The 7,741-nt window shown below is 40.1% G+C and overlaps 1 pseudogene; it reads left to right on the forward strand.

The window, feature by feature from the left end:
- The first annotated feature begins 160 nt into the window (after nucleotides 1-160).
- Nucleotides 161-735, forward strand: LOC102817700 (annotated as a pseudogene).
- Nucleotides 736-7,741: the final 7,006 nt, after the last annotated feature.

The following is a 7,741-nucleotide window of genomic DNA, read 5'->3' on the forward strand; positions in this document are numbered from 1 at the left end:
AGACTCAACATTGTGAAAATGTCAATACTGCCCAAAGCAATATACACATATAATGCAATACCAATCCAGATCCCAACGACATTCTTCAAAGAGATGGAAAAAGTAATAACAAACTTTATATGGAAAGGAAAGAGACCCAGGATAAGCAACTGCACCCAGGATGCAGAGCAACAAGTGTGTGGTGGTGGGTGATGGAGCCATGAGCAAGACGTGCCTGCTCATATGCTATACAACTAATGCATTTCCCAAGGAGTACATCCCACGGCGTTCGATAATTACAGTGCCCAGAGTGCAGTTGATGGGCGCACAGTGAACCTGAACCGGTGGAACACAGCGGGCGAGGAGGAGTATGACTGCCTCCGCACACTCTCCTACCCTCAGACCAACATCTTTTTCATCTGTTTCTCCATTGCCAGCCTGCCCTCCTACGAGTATGTGCGACACAAGTGGCATCCAGAGGTGTGCCGCCACTGCCCTGACATGCCCATCCTCTTGGTGGGCACCAAGAAGGACCTGAGGGCCCAACCTGACACCTTATGATGCCTCAAGGAGCAGGGCCAGGCACCCATCACCCCACAGCAGGGCCAGGCACTGGCCAAGCAGATCCACGCTGTGCGCTACCTCAAGTGTTCTGCCCTGCAGCAGGACGGCGTCAAGGAGGTGTTTGCTGAGGCTGTCCTGGCTGTGCTCAACCCCACACCAATCAAGAGTGGGCAGTCCTGCATCCTCTTGTAACCCTGGTGCTCAGCTTGGAGGCTGCCCTGTCCCCCTACCAGTTGTGCCTTGGCACCTTGTCTGCCCCAGCTGTTCCTTAAGGACGAATTCTGGCACTCCTTGCCAGTGTGCTCCCTGAAGCCCATGTCCTCTGAATGTCTTTCCTCTTTAAGAAAGCCTGCAGGGAAAGGGACTTTGGGCTCTGCCCCACCACACTTGGGTACATCAGGTATTCTCATGAGCTCACCAGGCCAAGGTTGGGTCACTTTCCAAGAGGCCAGCCTCATGCCCTCTCCCCATCTTCCCTACTGAACATTTCATCCAGCTTTTCCACACAGGTATTGCTGCCTATTGCGGTGCCTCAGGTTAGGGTCTCAGCCATCCCTACCTAACATCTGCCTTTGCTCTTGGAATTGCCCCCTCCCCTAGATGTTCTCTCACATCCCTAAGGAAAGAGCCACAGAATCTTGAGATGTGCCCTAACCTGCCCTCATGTGCCTTGGCCTTTTGCAACTGCTGACTAACTCAGCTCCTGGGGCCTTTTCCACCCCTAACAGCGTCAATAAAACCTCCTGTCTCCAGTGGAAAAAAACAACAACAAAAAACTCTGAATCAAATATGATGGTGTGATCAAGACATTTCAAGATAATTAGAATCTGAGAGATTTTATCAAAACCAACCCAGCACTTCAAAACTTCCTAAAGGGAATTCTGTGGACTGAAAACCAACAAGAACGGACAACAAACAGAGATTGACAGGTGTGGCAACAACACCTGGAACTCAGTCAAAAGATAGCAGAGTCAAGAACAGAACAAGACTACAACAAAAAACTCAAAGTTGCTGGGAATTCAAAAGAAAATCAAGATTATATCATTGTCAAATACGGGACAAACGTAGCAACAGAGACCCAAGTGGTGCGGGGAGTTCCTGCTCTCCGCAGGGGGTCGTGGGACACAAGAGGATACACGGAATCAGTGGTGATGAAGAAATGAATGAATACAGTCAAAAGGCTTTTCAACTTGCTGTGCTGTCCGGCTATTCTCTCCAGCTTCTACTTCTGCTTCTGCTTTCTGCTCTTTGCTGTCTGCCCCTGCTTCTGCTTTCTGTTCTCTCTCTGCCTCTTGCCTCATTCTGCCTCTACTCCTGCTCTCTGCTTTCCTCTGCTGCTTCTACTTCCTTCTGCCTCTTCTGCTTTCTTTCTGCCTCCTCTGCTTCTGCCCCCTTCTCCCTTCTGCTTCTACCTTTTTCTGCCTCTTCTGCTTTCTGCCTGCCTCCTCTGCCTTCTGCCTCTACTGCCTTCTTCCACTTTCTTCTTTCATCTTCTACCTTTTTTTTCTGCCAGCCCCGCTCAGCAAGTCTTTATTTTTTATACTTAAAATTACACAGTAAATGCATTGACAATTTTATCTTTTCTTGAATTATTACACAGTTAGTTACAACATTCTTGCACCTGGTCATTAGACAACCTTGACAAAAATACTTCTGTGATGTTCAGACTGACCTTCATGTTCTTTCCCAGTATGAGATAAAACTGTTTCTTCTTGTTTCTACTAAAAGATTATAAACTTTCTATCCTATATAATTTGCTATTATTTTCATAATAAAGGTATTCATTAAATCACTTGGAAGCTATGTGGCATAAAGCTCTACCTGGCTACTTGCTGCAAGTATTGTAGATTATTAAGTCAAAACTATCCTTCACTTAAGTTCATTATTTTCTACTTGTTTATGCAGGTGTCTATATGTAGGGGTTTGAGAATTCTGGCTAATGACTGAATGTGGTGAGGCCTATGGGGGTAGGTCAGCTTGACTCTAATATGCTATTTGCTTTTGTGGCCTCACAAATGCAGTTACTTAGGTTTTCTAATGAAAAGGAGTAATTTACAAAATTTCTCTTTGTATTCAATCCACCAAAGCTGAAAGCAATTGCTGCTAAGCTAGCTTTTCCTAAGGTTTGCAGAACTCATAGTGAAAGGCTGTGAATATTGCCAAATTATATATTTTTATAAGTAAAATTAAGATTACTCTAAAGAGAAGGTAGAAAGCAACTTCTGAGAGCTATCTGTTTTGCAAGACCACTCCACTATTTACCGGAACTGTGTCAAGCGGTAAATCGAAGCTGTCCTCTACCCTCCATCGCTCCCAGGAAAGTGGTGAGGATGTCATGTGAATTACAGGATACAATGAATTCTCTTAACTGGAGAGAAAAGTTAGTAGACTATAAGGTAACCCCAAAGAAAGTTAATACTTCACAAGTTAACATTAAAATGAACTTCCAAGCAGAACAAGCAAACATGAAAACTAAAAAGACACTGACAAAAAATAGCCTCAAAAACCACAAGCTCAACACAAGAAGGCTTGTGGAACAAGAGAACAAACAGCACTTCCAAAAAAGTAACATAATGGCAGCAATTACTTCATACCTATCAATAATTACATTGAAAGTCAATGTATTGAATGCACCAGTGAAGAGATAGAGAGTGGCAGAATGGATAAGAAAACAAGACCCTTCAATATGCTGCCTGCAAGAGACACATCTTACACACAAAGAAAAACAAACTAAAATTTAAAGGATGGAAAAAAAAAATATCAAGCTAACTGCAACAATAAACAAGCAGGAGTGGCAATATTAATCTCCACTAAAGTAAACTTTAAGGTAAAAACCTCATAAGAGACAAAGGATGCTGTCTCATGATCAAAGGGTTAATTGAGCAAGACAACATAACCATAATAAATATATATGCTCTCAATGAAAGAGCAACAAGATACATGAAGCAAACTTTACTAGAACTGAAGAAAGAACTAGATAAATTTACAATTATAGTGGGAGATTTTAACATGTCATCTTAAAAAGGGACAGAACAACCAGAAATAAACTTGACAAAGTTGCAGATAAACTAAACAACACAATAAACCAACTTGACTTCATAGATGTATACAGAGCATTCAATCCAACAACAGCACAATATACATTCTTCTCCAGTGCACATGGAACATTTTCCATAACTGACCATGTGCTAGGTCACAAAGCAAACCTCCATAAATTTACAAACACTAAAATTTTACAGAGTATCTTCTCAGATCACAATGCTATAAAATTAGAAATCAACAATAAGACCAAGGCAATCAAGTCGAATACATGGAAACTGAACAACGCCTTGCTGAAAAGTGACTGGGTAAAAGAAGAAATTAAACGTGAATCTTGAAACAAATGATAATTAAAACACTATATACCAAATATTTGGGTCACATCAAAAGTAGTGCTGATAGGACAATTTATTGTGATTATTGTGCACATCCAAAAACAGGAAAGAACCAAAATTAACACATTAACACCTCATCTACAACAATTAGAATCAGACCAGCAGAGGCAACCTACAGTCAGCCCAAGAAATGAAATAATAAAGATAAGAGCAGAAATAAACGAGATGGAAAATCGAAAAACTATAGAAAGAATCAACAGGACAAGAAGCTGGTTCTTTGAAAGGATTAATAAAATTGACAAACCATTGGCAAAATTAACAAAAGAAAATAGGAAGAAGACACAAATAACTCACATTAGAAACCACATGGTCAATGTCACAACGGAACCAAACAAAATCAAAAGGATAATAACCAAATGCTATGAGGAGTTGTACTCCAACAAATTCGAAAACTTAGAAGACATGGATGTATTTCTAGAAAAACATGACCTACCCAAACTTACTCAGAAGGAAGTAGAAAACATGAACAAACACATAACAAAAGAAGAAATTGATCAGGTTATTAAAAAACTCCCAAACAAAAATAACTCCAGTCCCAGATGGCGTCACGGGTGAGTTCTACCAATCATTCAGGGAAGAAGTGTCACCAATTCTACTCAAATTATTCCAGAATAAATGAGGATGGAAAACTCCCTAATACTTTTTATGAAGCAAGTATAACCCTCATACCAAAGCCAAGGAAGGACATCACTAAAAAAGAAAACTATAGACAAATATCCCTCATGAACATAGACGCAAAAATTCTCAACAAAATCCTAGCCAAAAGAATTCAACAGCACATTCAAAAAATAATACATCATGACCAAGTGGGTTTCATAAAAGTGATGCAAGTAAGTATGGTTCAACATTAGAAAAACAATTAACATAATCCATCATATAAACAGGAAAAAGGAAAAGAACAACATGAGCATATCCATTGATGCAGAAAAGGCATTTGACAAAATCCAACATCCTTTCCTTATAAATACACTCAACAAAGTAGTAATTGAAGGGAAATTCCTCAACATAATCAAGAGCATATATACAAAACCAATAGCCTACATCATTCTCAATGGACAGAAACTGAAAGCCTTCCCTCTGCAAACAGGAACCAGACAAGTATGCCCTCTATCACCACTCTTATTCAATATTGTGCTGGAAGTTTTAGCCAGAGCCATATGGCATAATGAAGAAATTAAAGGCATCCACATTTGCAAAGAGGAAGTAAAACTCTCTATTTTCAGATGATATGATCCTATATACAGAAAACCCCAAAGACTCAGTAAAAAAGCTACCAGACCTAATGTGAAGATTCAACAACATGGCAGGGTATAAGATCAACATACAAAAATTTGGATTTCTCTGTAGCAACAACAATAGCACTGAAAAGGACATTATGCAAACAATACGATTTACAATAGCCACACAAAAGATGAAATATTTAGGAATAAACGTAACCAGAGAAACAAAGGACTTATACAAAGAAGATTACAAAACAATACTACAAGAAACCAAAAGAGACCTACAGAAGTGGACCAACATACCATGTTCCTGGATAGGCAGACTCAACATCGTTAAAGTGTCAGTACTGCCTAAAACACTTTTACACATACAATACAATCCCAATCCAGATTCCAACAACATTCTTCAAAGAGAAGGAAAAGACAATTACTAACTTTATATGGAAAGCAAAGAGACCCAGGATAAGCAAAGCACTTTTTAAGAAGAACAGCAAGGTTGGAGGCCTCTCTCTCCTTGATTTCAAATTTTACTGCATGGCTACAGTGGTCAAAACATCCTGGTACTGGTGCAATGAAAGATACATTGATCAATGTAACAGAATCAAGAATCCAGAAATTAACCCAATCACATAGACCCAAATGATTTTCAACAAAGTGCCTAGGAATAGTGCATGGTGAGGAGACAGTCTCTTTAACAAATGGTGCTGGCAGAACTGGAAAGTGATATGCAAAAGACTAAAACAAGTACTTTACCTCATGCCCAAAACTATGAAGATCATCAATGAAAAAATAGGGGAAAATGTGAGGTCTATAATTCAGGGCATATAAAGACTACAAACTATTCTGAAAAGTACACAAACAAAAATAGACAAAATAGATGAGTGGGACATTCTGAAAATTAAAAACCTATGTGCGTCAAAAGACTTCACCAAAAGAGTAAAAAGGGAACACACAGAATAGGAAACAATCTTTTGCAACAACACATCAGACAAGGGACACATTTCAAAAATATATAGGAAACTACAACACCTCTAAAATAAAAAGACAAATGACCCAATTAAAAAATGGGCACAGGACATGAGCAGACACTTCACCAAAGAAGAGATCTGGTCAGCCAACAAACATGAAGAAATGTTCACGATCACTAGCCTTCAGAGAAATACAAATCAAAACAACAATGAAATATGATTTCACACCAGCAATAACAGCAAAAATTAAAAAAAAAAAAAAAAAAGCAGAGGACACTAAATGCTTGTGAAGATGCAGCAAGACTGGCACCCTCCTACATTGTTGGTGGGTCTGCAAAATGGTCCAACCACTCTGGAAAGCAATATGGTGCTTCCTCATAAGGTTGGAAATAGAATTACTTATGACCCAGCAATTCCTGTACTTGCTATTTACCCAAAAGAAATATGAGTCATAACACGAGTAGATATATGCACACCAATGTTCATAGCAGCACTATTTACAATAGCAAATAAATGAAGACAACCAAAATGCCTATGAATTGAACAATGGATAAACAAACTGTGGTACATGCTACCTTGAAGAACAGCAAGGAAGCTGTAAGCCATCGCATAACATGGATTAACCTTGAGAACATTATGCTAAGTGAATTTAGTCAGTCACAAAAGGAGAAATACTGTGTAAGACCATTATTGTAAATAACTAAGAATAAGAACCCATCCAAAAGTCAGGAAAAAAAAAATCTATATTTATAAATGGTAATCACTAGTATATATAGTATGAGAGGAGGGGAGGGAGGGGAAGAAAGAGCACAGAGTAGGGAATAGATATAGAAGAGCCAGGGATCTGGGGGTGAGGGGGCTGGAAATAGATAAGATGGGGAAGGGGAAAAAGAAGAACAAGGCAGACTAGAGAATGTTTGGGCAGGCTTGCAAGGGCTAGGTGGGACAGAGGTAAATGATGATGGATGCACCACCTTGGAATAACAGGGCTTCAGGATATAGGGATTGAGGCATGCCTTGAAAGGGGAAAATAGGGGAATAATGTTAGGAGGCTTGGCTGTCTTTTAAATCTTGGTTTCCTTTACCTACCATTGTGAAGTAGACAGTTGGGGGGGGGGAGTTGGAATAGCCAGAAACATCACAACAGAAAACATGTAACCCAGTCTTCAGCGTATATCTGACTGGAATACCTTTGGGGGTTGGGGGGACTGGAAACTGCCCATACCCAAAATGGTGGGGGTGGGGGGGGTTATAAAGGCAAGAAGTGACTGGCTTGCAATTATTCAAGAGGGAGCCTACTTCCAGATTGGGCAGGGATAGCCAGAACTTCCACTGAATGATTGCCAAAATGTTGGGACCGGGCTGAGGAAAGGAAATGGGTATAAGACTCTTGTACAACAGTGAATACCTGCCACCAGGACTGACTGTGAGGGTTGGAAATGTAGAGTCAGATTTTTTTTTTCCCCAAAAGTAGTAGATTGATTGATTTTGCAGCCCAGGAATGGAGGTCCCTTGGACCATCAAACGAGAAGAATGGAAAGTGTGACCCTACCCAGAGAGGCAGTGAGGCCAGGCA

This window comes from Chrysochloris asiatica, unplaced genomic scaffold, assembly GCF_000296735.1.
Source record: "Chrysochloris asiatica unplaced genomic scaffold, ChrAsi1.0 scaffold00167, whole genome shotgun sequence".
NCBI lineage: Eukaryota > Metazoa > Chordata > Mammalia > Afrosoricida > Chrysochloridae > Chrysochloris > Chrysochloris asiatica.